The sequence below is a fragment of the Polypterus senegalus genome, chromosome 12 (genome assembly GCF_016835505.1).
Source record: "Polypterus senegalus isolate Bchr_013 chromosome 12, ASM1683550v1, whole genome shotgun sequence".
In the NCBI taxonomy this organism is placed as follows: Eukaryota; Metazoa; Chordata; class Cladistia; order Polypteriformes; family Polypteridae; genus Polypterus; species Polypterus senegalus.
The window spans coordinates 45,223,802-45,238,611 of NC_053165.1; the positions used below are offsets into that span (position 1 = coordinate 45,223,802).

Sequence of the window (14,810 nt, forward strand, 5' to 3'; positions counted from 1 at the left end):
TGCATGTAGAACGTAAGGAGGCAGTGCCATCTAATCATGCAGATGGGGTACCAGCCCTGGCAGTACTTAGGCCATGTTCTCCAGCTTTGGCATATATTGCCTTGTTTCTTGTACTCATTTGTTTTTTCTTGTTTTAACTTCTGGCCCGTTGATAGGAACAGTCTTTGGATTTTGCATTGGACCACTTTGAAAGGGCAAAAGCAAAATTCTGCTTCTTTTAACTTGTTTTGCCTTCTGTTTTTCATTATGTTGTGGACTCTCATAAATCTTTATATATAAAGGAACTTGCCTTGTTTTGTATTGAATCAGAGGTTTCACAGTTTAAATCCTCTATTTTTATAAATATTTTCAGACTCTTTTTATTTAAGAGCCTTAGCCCCATTTTGGGCCTGGCAGACCTGGAAACCTGCCTGTTGAGTTTGGGGCTTGGCTGCCTTGGGTCAGGCTCATTGAAGTCTTGATAACACTAGTTGTATTTGGAGGCTTCGTCAAAATTTTTTGTGCTTTTTATCGAAGGATTCAACAAACACTACATCCATCTTCATATTGACCAAAGAATATGTGGAAGAAGTGGAGGCCTTCAGGTGAGGCTGAAATTTCATTCTAGTCAATGAACCATAAGCGTTCTAAACTGAAATTGACACTAGTCCATCAAGAAGATATGATAAACACTCTGTGGTTTCCTTCACTGTGACTTGGTAATGTCCAGATACAGTATCTCCTATTTTGACATTCAGCATTTTCGATGATTCAATTACAGCTTGGGTTTCATGGATTCTTCCAACAATACAAAAGGCATATACTTTATGTTGGAAAAAAAAATTACACTTCATTCCAGCTGACTTAGAATGCCAGAAAAAAAAAAAAAAAGTTACCCCTTTTATCTCACAAGAGAATTTTCATCAACTATCTGACCATATATCTTCCATCTCAAGCTGGCTGCAAGGTAGAAATAGATGTATTATGTAACATAAGCAAAAACGATGAAACTGCTTTCCCTGACACATTATTTATTGTTGCCAGGGATTTTATTAGCCTAGTTTGAAGACAAAACATTAAAAGAATATTACTATGTCTCCATTATAACTATTATTAAATAAGTGTCTAAGATAGTTAATGCTCCATGGCCAGTCAGATAACCAGTGAGAAGTTGTTACAAGATGTACTGTATACAGTACAGGACTGAGGAAACACAACACAAACAAAGGTCACATGTTAACAGCAAGTAAGTAAGTGCAAACAAGCACACCGTCTTCGTAGATGATATCACAAATGTGTGACAAAATGTATCTATATGAGGATGATTGGTTTATTTCTCATCCTGACGTTCAGGACAGAGGATGAAGTGCCGCCTGTGCTGTGTGTCTGAACCAGAGGCAGCACTGCATGGTGGCTGGTACACCAGACTTTAACACTACAAGGCTGCCATATCAATTTCCATTTCTGACTCACTGTGTTACACTAAGAATTTTACTTCTTCTGCCAATGCCTCAATTGAGAAAAAAAAAAAAAATTATATATATATATATATATATATATATATATATATATATATATATATATATATACACATACACACACACACACATATATACACAGTATATTAACAGCTGTATTGTATCCTGACCCTCTCTGTCTCTTTCAGTAAAACTATCTGGCAAATAAACAAATATAATAATAATAATAAGCACAGCTTTCAAACCTGGCAGTATGGATGCAGAAAAGAAATTGATCTGTGGAAAGACATTAAAAAAGTCAAAGACAATATCTGAATAAACTAGAACTGTAGTCTACTATTCCTAACTCTTGTTATATATGGGGTATAGAAATAATCATCAATTACATAGGAAATGCGGAGGCAATTACTGCCAATGACACCTCTCCCAGATTAACTGAATGTCTTTTATGCTCATTTGAAGGATGAGAGCACAAAACCACCCGTGCGTGCTAAACCAGTCCCGGCTGATTTTGTTCTTCTCATCATGAAGGCTAAACACATGCAAAGCTACCAGCCCACATGGTGTCCCAGGCCATGTCCTCATAACCTGCGTAAACCAGCTGGCAAGTGTATTTACTGACATCTTTAACCTTTCTCTGCTCCAGCATGCTGTTCCCCATGGCTTAAAGAAAATTACAATTATTTCAAGAGAGTGTGACCTGCCTCCATGACTACCACCCAGCAGTGCTTATGTGGGATGTAATGAAGTCCTTGATGATGCTGGCTATGGTACACATTTGCTTTAGGGTCCCTGTTAGCTAAGACTCATTCCAGTTTGTTTTATTTTGTAACAAGTCAGTGGAGAGTGTTACTCCCTTTTTCTACACACAGCCTTGTGACATCTACCCAAGTCTGATTATTGTAGCTTAACATTTAATACTGTCATTCTGATCTCATAGATCTGTCACTTTATGGTCCCTGTAATTGGACTTTAGATTTCCTAACCCCTCAGTCTATGAAGAGTGATAACTTTACATGTTCCATGGATCAAATCAAAATTTATTTATAAAGCAGAATTTAAAAAAACACCATACAAATAAAATAGTAATTCAATAAACAAACAAAACAATTACATAACTACTGAAACAAATAAGTGTTTATCTGCTAATTGGTTCCTTTAACAGAAAAAGAGTAAATATGAAAAATTAATAAATTGATACCAGAGTTACTCATTTACAGTACAGTTAAAGGCAATTATGTTTTAAGTCTTGATTTAAACATTGATGGTGCTGACCTAATTTCAATTGGCAGAGCATTCCATAACTTTATTGCTGGAACTACAAAGGCACAATCACCCCTAATCTTCATCTTAGTCTTTGGCACAACCAACAATTGCTGTTGAGAGGAACGTAGGGAGTGGACTGGTGTATATGGGACCAGCCATCCAGCCAGATAGGATGGGGCAGCACCATTCAGTGACTTAATAACCAAAGGTACAATTTTAAACTGAATCATAAATTCATCTTGGAGCCAAAGAAGCGAGGCCATAATTGGGGTAATGGACACAACTTTCAGAAAACCAGCAAGAAAACGAGCAGCAGCATTCCGAACCATCTGCAGCCGAGAAAGAGGAGATTTACTGATTCCAGAATAAAGTGAATTACAACAGACGAGGCGTGATATAATAAAAGCATGGCATACCTCCTTCAAATCTGAGTACCCCAGGAACGAATCGACTCTAGCAAGCATTCTAAGCTGGAAACAGCAGCTCTTGACAATGGACGAGATCTGTTTATTACAATAAAGATCGGAATCAAGGATAACACCAAGATTTTTGACGTAGGGTTTGAAAATCTCAGCTTTTGAGCTGAGCTGATGCCTGATAGCCCCATCAGAAGCTATTGGTCCAAATACGATAACCTCAGTCTTACTCTGATTGAGATTCAAAAAATTTATGGCCATCCACTGTTTGACCTCACCATAGCATTTACTGTATGTAGTGAATTTAAGGACTCCATAGTCATAGGTAAATAAATCTGGGTATCGTCGGTGTAAAAATGAAATACCATATTTGCAAAATATGGACCCAAGGGGTAGCAAATACAAAGAAAATAAAGGACCCAGAATAGACCCCTGTGGAACACCATATTTCACATGAGCAGTAGAGGAAAATACAGACTTGTTTCCAACTGAAAAAGTCCTATTAGTGAAATAAGATTTGAACCAATCTGATGCACCCCTTCAGATTCCTAGCCACTTATCCAGCCTTGACAACAATATGTTGTGAGCAATGGTATCAAAAGCTGAAGTTATATCCAAAATCACTAGAACTGTCGAAACCCCAGAGTCAGCTGAAAATAAAATACTATTAACAACCCTGAATAAAGCTGATTCAGTGCTGTGATAAGTTTTAAAACCAGACTGAACAATTTCTTGACCACCATTATAATCCAAAAAGATCTGAAGCTGCTGCAAAACAACTTTCTGAAGTATTTTAGATAAAAAGGTACTTGAGAAATCGGTTTTAAAATTATTTAAGTCATCTTTATTAAGATTAGGTTTTTTTCAGTAAGGGCTTAACCACTGAATGTTTAAAATAGGCACAGTTCCAGTGGTAAGAGATAAATTACGACAAGTCATGACAGCTGGAAACACTTGGGTTTAAAACAGAGTCCACTGCCTGAAATAATGTCCTTGGATTATTAAAATTGGTAGACACCAAGTTCGAAAAGTACTCTCCTTTAGCCTGAGCGGCAGCTTTTTGAAATCTGACAAGACTCGATCAAAACATCTCGAAAGATACCTGTAATTTTGTCCATTTCCATTTAAGCTCGGCCTGACTACACAAGAGGCACAGTGAGTTAACATTACTGTTATAAGCCAGGGTGCACACTTGGATTTAGCACAACAATCTCTTAAAGGAGCAACAGTTTCCAGGGTAGTTAAACAGATAAAATTAAAAATGGACACAATGACAACAACGGCAATGCGTTGACTCATCAACATCGGCGAGTCAACGCATTGCTGGTGACTCCTCCCACCCCTTTCACTCCCTTTTTAGCCTCCTCCCCTCAGGGAAAAGGTACTGGAGCCTCCAGGCCTGCCCCACAAGACTGTCTAACAGCTTCATCCACCAAGCTCTGAACTCTGTCCACCACCCTAACCCCCCTTGCCCCCTGCCCCTGGACCGTAACAAGAGTCATTATCTACCAAGTACCCTACCCCAGCTGGTATTATATAAGGACTCAATATTACATTTGCTGCTGTCTGTCTTTTTGTACATCTCATAAGCTACTCTATAATACATCTCTTTTTTTTTTACTGTAATTGGCTTTTGCACATTGTACACAGGTCTGCTTTACAAGATCTAATGTTATTTATCTTATATATTATACTTTTTATATTTTATTGTACTACGAAGTTGAGAGAAACAGTATTTTGATTCACCTGTATGTTCTGCACATATAGTGAATTGACAATAAAAGGCTATTTGATTTGATTAATCACAGTAAACTCCTAATCATTTTAGCCATCATATACAATATAAAGCCTGATCAATGTTGCACCATTATACGAATGCGAGTGATAGCCCAAAGGAATTCCCTTTACTCTTTGGTTTTATTATACATATAAGACAGCATACGACAATCACAGGGAGAGCTAAAACTGATACATGCAAATTCCAGAAATGCCCCTGGACATAGGGCATCAGTTTAAACTTAACGGTTCCTGGATGAGCTATTCCATTGTAATACAGTATACATGGCATCTGCAGACTTTTAAAGGGAACCACATACAACATGAAAATTGTAAACATCTAATAACGATGATCATAAAATATTCATTATATACACACTCAAAATATACATTATTCCATCTAATTCCCTATTTCAATTCAAAAGAAAACACTTTCCTATAAAAGTGTGTTTTGCAAAGATAATCAACAATAGCCAAATCACTAGGATAAGTGGAAAAAAACAGGAACTGGTGAAATACAGGAATGTTTACTCATCATAGACAATTGTGCATAGTATGTTCAAGAGTAAGCCACACCATTGACTTTATATTATTAGTATTACTTGACTCATGCCTTTATTCAAGGTGACCTGCAACATCTGAGATACAATTGGTTACAGTTCTTTTCTTCTTGTTATCGTGTTTTTTTTTTTTTCTTCAATTAGAGTACAGGCAGGTGAGGTCACTTTCTCGGGGTCACACAGTGTCAGTAGCTGGGATTTGATCCCACAAATTTAAGGCTTGAATGCCAAAGCCTTTAACACTACAACACACCAATAATAGCATTTTGTAAAAAAAAAAAAAAAAAAAACAAATCTTGTATACAGAAATTAATTTGGTTACTTAGATATTCTGATGTACCTGATTAACCAATGGCAATATAACTGAGGCCCATTGTCTTATGCAATTTCCCAGGAAAGGCCGGGTTAATCAGCAAGTCTATCTATCTATCTGTCTGTCTAGTGTTGGTGTTATGGCCTAATGCTTCTCCTCCTCTCTCCCTTGCAGATTAGATAACCATGAGCAACAGCAACATCACTTCTGGGTTATGGGGCTTTGGACCCACCACTTCCGGTATGGCTTCATCTTAAGGGGTTGCACGACCATCTTGAGTCAGTGAACTTATGATTCTCATCTCAAAAGACATTTCACTTGTTTTTGTGATGTTCTTTTTGCTTTTGCCTTCAAGGTGCCCCCAACTCTATCTTTCTCCCGTGTTTTATCATATACGTGTGTATATATATATATATATATATATCTCCTCTGTAATAAAACCCTTGTGTGCGTCCAGTGTCCGTGTGTGTGTGTCTTCTGGTGAAGTGCGCATGCGCGGGGCCACACGGCACGTGTTCAGTCTCTTCCTGTGCATTCCCTGTGTTTGCAGAGAGACAGAGAGAGAGACACACACAGGTGCCCAAGAGACAGGCAGGCCCACGCGAGAGACGGACAGACACGCACACACGCACGCACGCACGCAGGCAGGCAGGCAGGCAGGCAGGCCCACGCGAGAGACGGACAGACATGCACGCACGGGCGAGCGAGAGACAGGCACGCACGCACACACACACTTGCGCGCAGGCAGGCAGGCAGGCCCACGCAAGAGCCGGACAGACACCCATGCGCACATACACACAGGCAGGCAGGCCAGCCCGCGCGAGAGGCAGGCAGGCCAGCCCGCGAGAGGCAGGCAGGCCAGCGAGCGAGCAGGCAGGCCAGCCAGCGCGAGAGGCAGGCAGGCCCGCCCACGCAAGACAGGCAGGCAGGCCCACGCGAGAAACGGACAGACACGCACGCACGCATGCACGCACGCCCGCCCGCCCGACAGAGAGACAGACACGCACGCACACACACACAAACAGGCGCATGCGTGCATTGTTGCAATGTTACTTTTCTTGCTTGTTTATTAGATTATGGATTTTTCAAATGTTCATTTTTTTCCCTGTGCTTAAAACTCATAATATAGTGGTGTTTTTAGCGAGCGGGTCGTAAGGCTATAGCGCGAACTCTTGCAGTGTTAGTTTTCTCTGTTGTTCAAGGTTTTCTCAGTGTTATTCAATGTTTTTACATTTAGTTTACTATTACGCTGTGCATTTAATGGTATTATTAACTATATTTGTGCTTAAAAACTTAAAAAAATATATATTTACATACAGTTCATACGGTCTGGAACAGATTAATTGTATTTACATGCAATCCTATGGGGGAAATTACTTTGGTTCCACTGTATTACTGTCGGACAAAATTACAGGCATTTTATGAAAATACAAACCAGTATTACTGAGAGACAAAATTAAAGGCACACAATACAGTGACGCATATTACAGCCACATACAAGGTCCCTTGCCATTTAATATTGACTGTTCCTACTAAGGTTTATGCACTACTGTTCTAGCGCCCGTTATTGTAACGGGCTTAATGTCTAGTATATATATATATATATATATATATATATATATATTTATATTTATATTTATATTTATATATATACTCACGTGGATCACGTGGGGGCCGCCTTCCTAATTGCTTTGAGGGCCATGGGTTAAGGGCATGGAAGCCCCACCCTGCAGGGGCCCGTGGTCACCGCCAGGTGGTGCCCCAATGCCTTGGGGACCTGTTCCCTCAGCACTTCCGCCACACCAGGAAGTGCTGGGGGGGGAGATTAGGAAAGACACCCGGAGAGCTGCCGGGTTCCACCACGCTGGGGCGTGGCCAACGAGGGAATGCCGGGAGCCACCTGGAGCTCATCCAGGAGACTATAAAAGGGGCCGTCTCCCTTCATTCAGGGCTAGAGTCGGGTGGAAGAGGACGAGGCAAGAGAGGAGAGTGGAGGCGGCCCAAGAAGAAGGCATTGCGTGGCCAGGACTGTGTTTGGGGTTTGTGCACTAACTGAACTGAGTCTGAGTGACCATTTAATTGTAAATAATTGTGTAAATAAACGTTTGGTGGTATTTAACAACATGTCCGCCTGTCTGTGTCCGGGTCGGCTCCACAATAAATGTGCAGCAGAACGTTTAATTACCAATCATATCATCAATGGATATAAGATTTTATAAAGTTCTAAACAGCACATGTGATTATATAACAGCAAAATCCACCATTTGAGAACATATACGTTAATATGCCTCAGGAAGGTAACCATAATTAAGCACTATGGGCATTCAGGCCATATGCTTTTTTTCCCCCTTGTCCTATACAGGAGTGCAAAAGCCTACGCCTCCAGATGTACAAACTGCTTTATTCCTCAATTAAATAAGAAATTTGAACATTTAACACCCAATGCTATTCTGTAATAATTATTTATATTATAAATATAGTGTGTTGAAAGTCTGGTCAAAATTTTAATGCTGCTAATATTTCCTTACTATTCTTTTTACTATTTATTTTCTGTAAGCAAGTAGCATTCAGAAAAGCATTTAGTACACTATTGCACAAAAAATGATTGACTTAAATTCAAATAGCTAAACTAAAGTAGACTATACCATGTATCCATGGTTGTAGGAGTGAACGTGTAAATGAAGATAGATATGACAGGTACAATATCATACGTCAATTTATCTTTGTATAATGTGACTCAGAAATAAAATTTTCAAATTACATTATGTATGCATGCACACACGCGCACACAAATGCAGATAAAGACTTAGAGAGTCATAAAATAGGTAGAGAAAGAGACGGAGATAAATGTCTCACTGTTCTCCATGGATATTTTCGCCTGAGTAGGATCACAGGAGACAACTATGAATTGGAACCAGGTCTGACTAAACATCAGTGCAATACATCGTAGCACTTGGTGAACATTGAATATTTAATGAACCATACAACTAGAATTTTGGCAACAAGAGGAAACTAGAGTATCCAGAGGAGTTTCTGATTAACACAAGAACAACAAGAAACTCAATAAAAAATGAGGACAAAGCCCAGGTTTGAATAAGAATCCATGCAACAAATAGAGGCGACCCACCCCACTGTGCTACCCAGCATCCACATATGTTTATATACAGTAACACATGAAAATAAAAGTTCAAATCGGCACATATTAGGGCCATACACTATCATCAAATGGGCCTTGTCAGAATGTCAGGGGTTTAGTAGTTTTGCCTTCTGGTCATTATGACCCTGTCAGACTTCATCAACTGGGATTTAGCATGTAAAGTGCCTCATACTGAAAGGCAGATACTGGTAGCTGAAATTAAGAAATAATCATATGAAGTTCACAGGGACCAACAAATACAATTTGTTCTCTTAATACATAAAAATGGATGCTTTGTAGCCTTCTGGGTCTTTGAGGGCTCTTGCTGGTCTTACATCCATAACTTATTACTTGAAAACCATTCTAGAATTCTAAACTATATAGAAAAAACATTCTTCACAAATTTTTTAATAACATATGTGGATTAATAATCATTTGCACTGGCAAAGTCGCAATCAGTTATCCCAGCCTTTGTAAAATAAGGTGAATAATCATCTTTAAGTGTCAATTAAATGTGTAACATTCCAGAACACTGAATTTGAATGGAGATAAGAACAGGGAGATTTGAACACACAGCTTATATTTTAGCCTAAAAGAAGAATACCCCCTGGGGCAAAATATCTTATACAGCAGAAGCATTTTGAGATCTAGAAGAATGGTACCCCATGTGGGGCTGAGATATATTTGAAATAGTGCATTAAATGAACGTGTGTCACTTTCCACATTGCTGATTAAGTGGAGGGGGTGTCATTAGAACCCTACTGCAACATGGAAGACGGAAAAATCTCAAGCTTAATCTGAAATTTAAAATATCTTGATCTCTTTCTTGTAACAATTCTTCCTCTGTGACTGCTGTTTACGACCATTTCCTTCAGCCACCAGCTGTCTGCCTTAAGAAAGGGGCAGGCCTCCTAGTTTTAATAATTCACCACATTTATGTGTACGCTAGCGAAATTTGTAACTATGCTCATCACTCTTTTGCTCACATATTCATTGTCTCTCCTCATCACATGTCCATACCACTTCAATCTACTTCCCTGTCCTTAAGATATCTCTCCCACTTTTGTTGTACCCCTGATTGTCTCATTTTGTATTCTGTCCTTTTTTTAACTCCACACATCCATCTCAACATTCTCATTTCTACCACATCTAACTTCTCCAGTGCTCCCCTTTACTGCCCATGTCTCAGCTCCATACATCTTTGCTGGTCTTATCACGGTTTTAAAAACCTAACCTTTAACCTTCACCTTAATTCTTCAATCACACAATTCTTAACTCCTGATACTTTATTCAAATTGTTCCTTCCACATGAGCTCTATAGTTTACCACTAATCCTAAATATTTAAATGTATCCCTTCTTTTCAATATCATGCATCGCTGTAGGGTAACTTCTGAATCCTAGTCATCATTAAACTGCAGATATTGTCTTCTTCCTATTTATCTTCAATCATCTATCTTCCTAGAGCCTTTCTCCATTCTTCCAACTTCCTCCCCACTTCTTTCTGGTGCCACACAACACAATACCATCATCAAAAAGCATGTACCAGTGAAATTGGTCTTTTACCCTATGAGTCAACATCTCCATAACCAGATCAAAGAGATAAGGACTCAAATGGTGCTTTTCCACTGCATAGTACGGCACAGCACGGTTCAGTACAGCTCACCTTGGTTCAGCTCAGTTCGGCTCGGTTTGCGTTTCGACTGCAGTTTAGTACCACTTTAGAGTGGGCGGGATTATTCACGTGTCGTTATAGTTGCGCTGCCTCTACTGCTGTGACACCGTGGAACTTTTACAACAACACGCAGACAACGACAACACTTTAGCTCAACGACGCGCAAGGGTAAGCATCTAAAAAAAGCACATCACTAGCTAACTTTTATCACTGTTGCAAAGCATAAAATGAACTTAACTGTCAGTGTAACATTAAAATGCTGATTCTGTATATTACAGATCTTCCACATTTTGCAAAAAAGTCGCCGCAACAGACCATCTGTTTGGACATTTAACCGTGCTTCAGAGTGGTGGGATGTGATTGTTCCCGGTTTTACAAACACTCAGTGGCTGGAGAACTTTCGAATGTCTGAAGAAACATTCATCCACTTATGCAACAAACTGCGTCCAGCGATGGAGAGACGGGACAACTTCCGCGTGTGTGTGTACCTTTAAAGGGGACCACTTCCTGAATGAGCGTGTAGTTGTAGGTAGCGCCCTCACTCTTGGTTTGTATTGAGGCTGAAGCAGAACCAGGTTATGCGCTTGCAGATCATAACCTGGTTCTGCTTCAGCCTCAATACAAACCAAGAGTGAGGGCGCTACCTACAACTACACGCTCATTCAGGAAGTGGTCCCCTGAGGCAGAGCAGGCTCTGAGAGACTGCTTTGGAACTACAGACTGGGATATATTGCTGAGATCACATAGTGAGAACATTGAAGAGGCTGTTGAATGCACAACTGATTACATCAACTTCTGTATGGACATTGTAGTTCCAGTAAGAACAGTATGCTGCTATGCTAACAACAAGCCATGGATTACAAGTGACATCAAGGGCCTTTTGAACCAGAAGAAAAGGGCTTTTAAAGGTGGTGATAAGCATGAGCTGAAGTGCGTGCAGAAGGAACTCGAGTCCAGCTCAGGGCGGCGAAAGAGCAGTACAGGAGAAAGCTGGAGCAGAAGTTGCAGAACAACAGCATGAAGGAAGTGTGGGATGGGATGAAGATTATCACTGGCTGCAGCTCGAAGCGGGGTGCCGCCATCGAGGCAGACGTGGAGAGAGCAAACCAAATGAACAACTTCTTTAATAATTTTGATCACAGTAACCCACTCTCACCTCGGAGTACTGCATCCTCCAACCATCCTTCTGCTGATACCAGCATAGGTGAGACATCCCCACCCACAATTACAGCAGCCCAGGTGAGCAGAGAGCTGAAAAGACTTTGTGCCAGCAAAGCAGCAGGTCCAGATGGTGTATCGCCACGATTGCTGAAAGCCTGTGCGTTGGAACTGGGGAGTCCTCTACAGCGCATCTTCTACCTGAGCCTGGAACAGGGGAGAGTCCCGAGGCTTTGGAAAACATCTTGTATCACTCCTGTCCCAAAGATATCACGTCCTAGTGAGCTGAATGACTTCCGGCCTGTTGCTCTGACGTCACATCTGATGAAGACCATGGAGCGGCTGCTGCTTCACCACCTGAGGCCACAGGTCCGTCACGCCCTCGACCCTTTGCAGTTCCCCTTGGGATTAATAAAGTATCTATCTATCTATCTATCTATCTAGCCAGTGATGCAGTAATGACGATTTTCTCCGGCCAATCAGTGACCAGCAGAGGTTACACGTCACGTTTTGGTAACGGTTCGGCGCACTTGGAACCTCGGCTGAGGTGGTACTAAAAAAAGGACCAGGTACCAGGTACTGTTCCCAGTGGAAAACCCCCCAAAAGTGAGCTGAACTGAACCGTGTCGTGCCATACTATGCAGTGGAAAAGCGCCAAAAGAAGATCCCTGGTGCAGACCTACTCTAACTGGGATCTTGTCTGTTAACCCAACATTGCTTTTAACCCGAGTCTTCGCGGTCTCATACCTACCGTGGACACTCCTCAAACACTTCTCTGGTTACCAGCATTCAGAATGATTCATCATTAAGATACTGGTACAGAGTGAGTCAGTTGTTTTGATGAGTCATCCAGGATGATGTAACTTACTTTCTTGGGCAGTGACATGGACAAATTTAGTTCACATTTCAATGTCTGAATCACTCATTTGGTTTTAATTGTTCTGTGGTACCTTTTTACCATTGCACATTCACAATAATCTTCATATTTTTCCACTTGGCCTAATTAAACCCATCCAGCATTGAAATAGTGTCTGAAATAAGAGTTGTAAGCTGGTTCTCCACAGTACTTGAACTTGCCGTAACTCACAGTTAAAAAAATATAAAAAGAAAATAACACAAAGACCACAGTTGTGAATATAAAGCATGCTAGAATTTGTCATTCTCCTGCTGTAAAGTCCTACTTATCACGTAAGCTGCTAATGAAATAATGAAAAAAATAAAGTGAAATGAGAACTACACACATGTAGGGAGTATATTATATTGTACTAATCATAAAGCATGTTGTTTTTGGTAGAATGGATATAAAATTTTATTTATACACATTCTTGGTGAGTCTAATCTCAGCTGTGCAAGGGCGTTAGTCATAAATGTAAGAAAATATTTGTGAACAGGTATTACATGAGATAATATTTGCCCGTGCTCTTAGGGGATAGTTACGGTCACTTGGTGAACATCCCTGATCCTCGACTTCATGACTTTCTTTTTTAACTTAATAATGGTGAACATTTGTTGTACCTTCACTGCACTGAAATGAAAATGCGTAATAATACAGGTCAGATAAGCTATTAACTTTTGTCAAAATTAAGATTTCAGCAGAACTCCACAAGCTATAAACTTTAACGTTCAATAAAAACTTGTCTTTCAGCAGTTGGTTTCTTGAATCTTAGGAAATGCAGGTGTAATTAGTGCAGTTCTAGTAATAAATGTGACTGCTTAGGTAGTCCACAAGAACATCTGGAATCCGCTGCAGTGGAAGAATTCTGTCAGTACCCTGCTTGTTTTGCTGTCTACCTCAGAAAGATGGATTTTTTAATGAACAAGAGATGCATACTGTATTTCATGTTTAGTGTGTAGCGTCAAATTGCCTTATCTCACAGAGTCATGTATGCTAGCCTGCATTGTAGCACTTTATGGAGTGTCGGTGCATGGTGATGGTGGGTGGCCTGGTAGCCTAGCTCTTCTGTCCTTTTCATTTTCTTTAGGGACTGTGCAATATTTTTTAATGTATTTAGTAAGCATAAATAAAGGAAGAACACAATGCACCAAAGTACACAAATAGAACATAAATTCCTATTCTCTAGGTTCCTAAATAGACTTTTGCCCCATCTGTCTGGTGGAATGGTTTCTCACCTTTCCATCTCATGATATAATATAACTCCTGCCTCTCCCTGTCTTTGCCAACCTTTCAACCTCTACCAGTTAGTCTTCATTCATCTCACTTCCAAACTTTAGACTTTTTGTAGCATTCAAGGCGATGCCTTTAAATACCTCCTGACCTGTGAGAACAGGAGTGAGTATAAAAAGTCCATAAAAGACCCTCTGGAATCCCTCAACAGACCATTGAATCTCTGATATCTGGCCTGCTCTTATGACAGCTTGTGACCTGCCTGGCTCTTCTCTCTTTACCTCTCTCTGTATGAGGTAGCAGGATCACACGTTTACCAAGTAGGATGTACAGTATGTCCGGCCATAAAACAGCTCAGAATAGTTATGCTTGCTTGTTACGCTGGATAACCTTTCTTCAAAGGATTCATTTCCTGAAACATGAAATGAACTTATGTTTAGTTCCGCATGTTTAATCACTAAATGATGCTGACATTATTGCATTAGTTCAGTTGAGCTGAAGATGTTTCACTACTGATTTTCATTTGTAGGTAGCATCTGATGCTTCTCATTTCAGTGTCCAATAATAGTTGCTCAGCATTGATAGATTCCACTTGCCTTTTCCAATGTAGCAATGTCCATGTTTATCTCTGACCACATCAAGACTAGTGGGGAAGAAGTGTGAATGCCAACAATGAATCTTTAGCAACAGATTACACTTTGTGGCTTTGTATGCCAGAAACATGCTGTCATCCATTGGAATGTAGTGTAACCAGTAGGGGGTGCCACTGAGCCCTAAACCCCAGACAATCCCACCCAAACCAGTCACAGGTCCCTTTTCATTAATAAATGTCTTAACTTAATACACAGGTTAAGACAACCAAATTATAAACAGCACAGAAAACAATCCTCCTCCTTCATTTTCCTCCCATCAAGCCTTGTGAGCTACCTC

The 14,810-nt window shown here is 40.2% G+C and overlaps 1 protein-coding gene across 4 annotated transcripts in view; it reads right to left on the minus strand.

Annotated features, from left to right (window-relative positions):
- Nucleotides 1-14,810, minus strand: part of LOC120540355 (kelch domain-containing protein 8B-like) — a 472,238-nt gene that overhangs the window by 114,525 nt on the left and 342,903 nt on the right. The window lies entirely within an intron of this gene.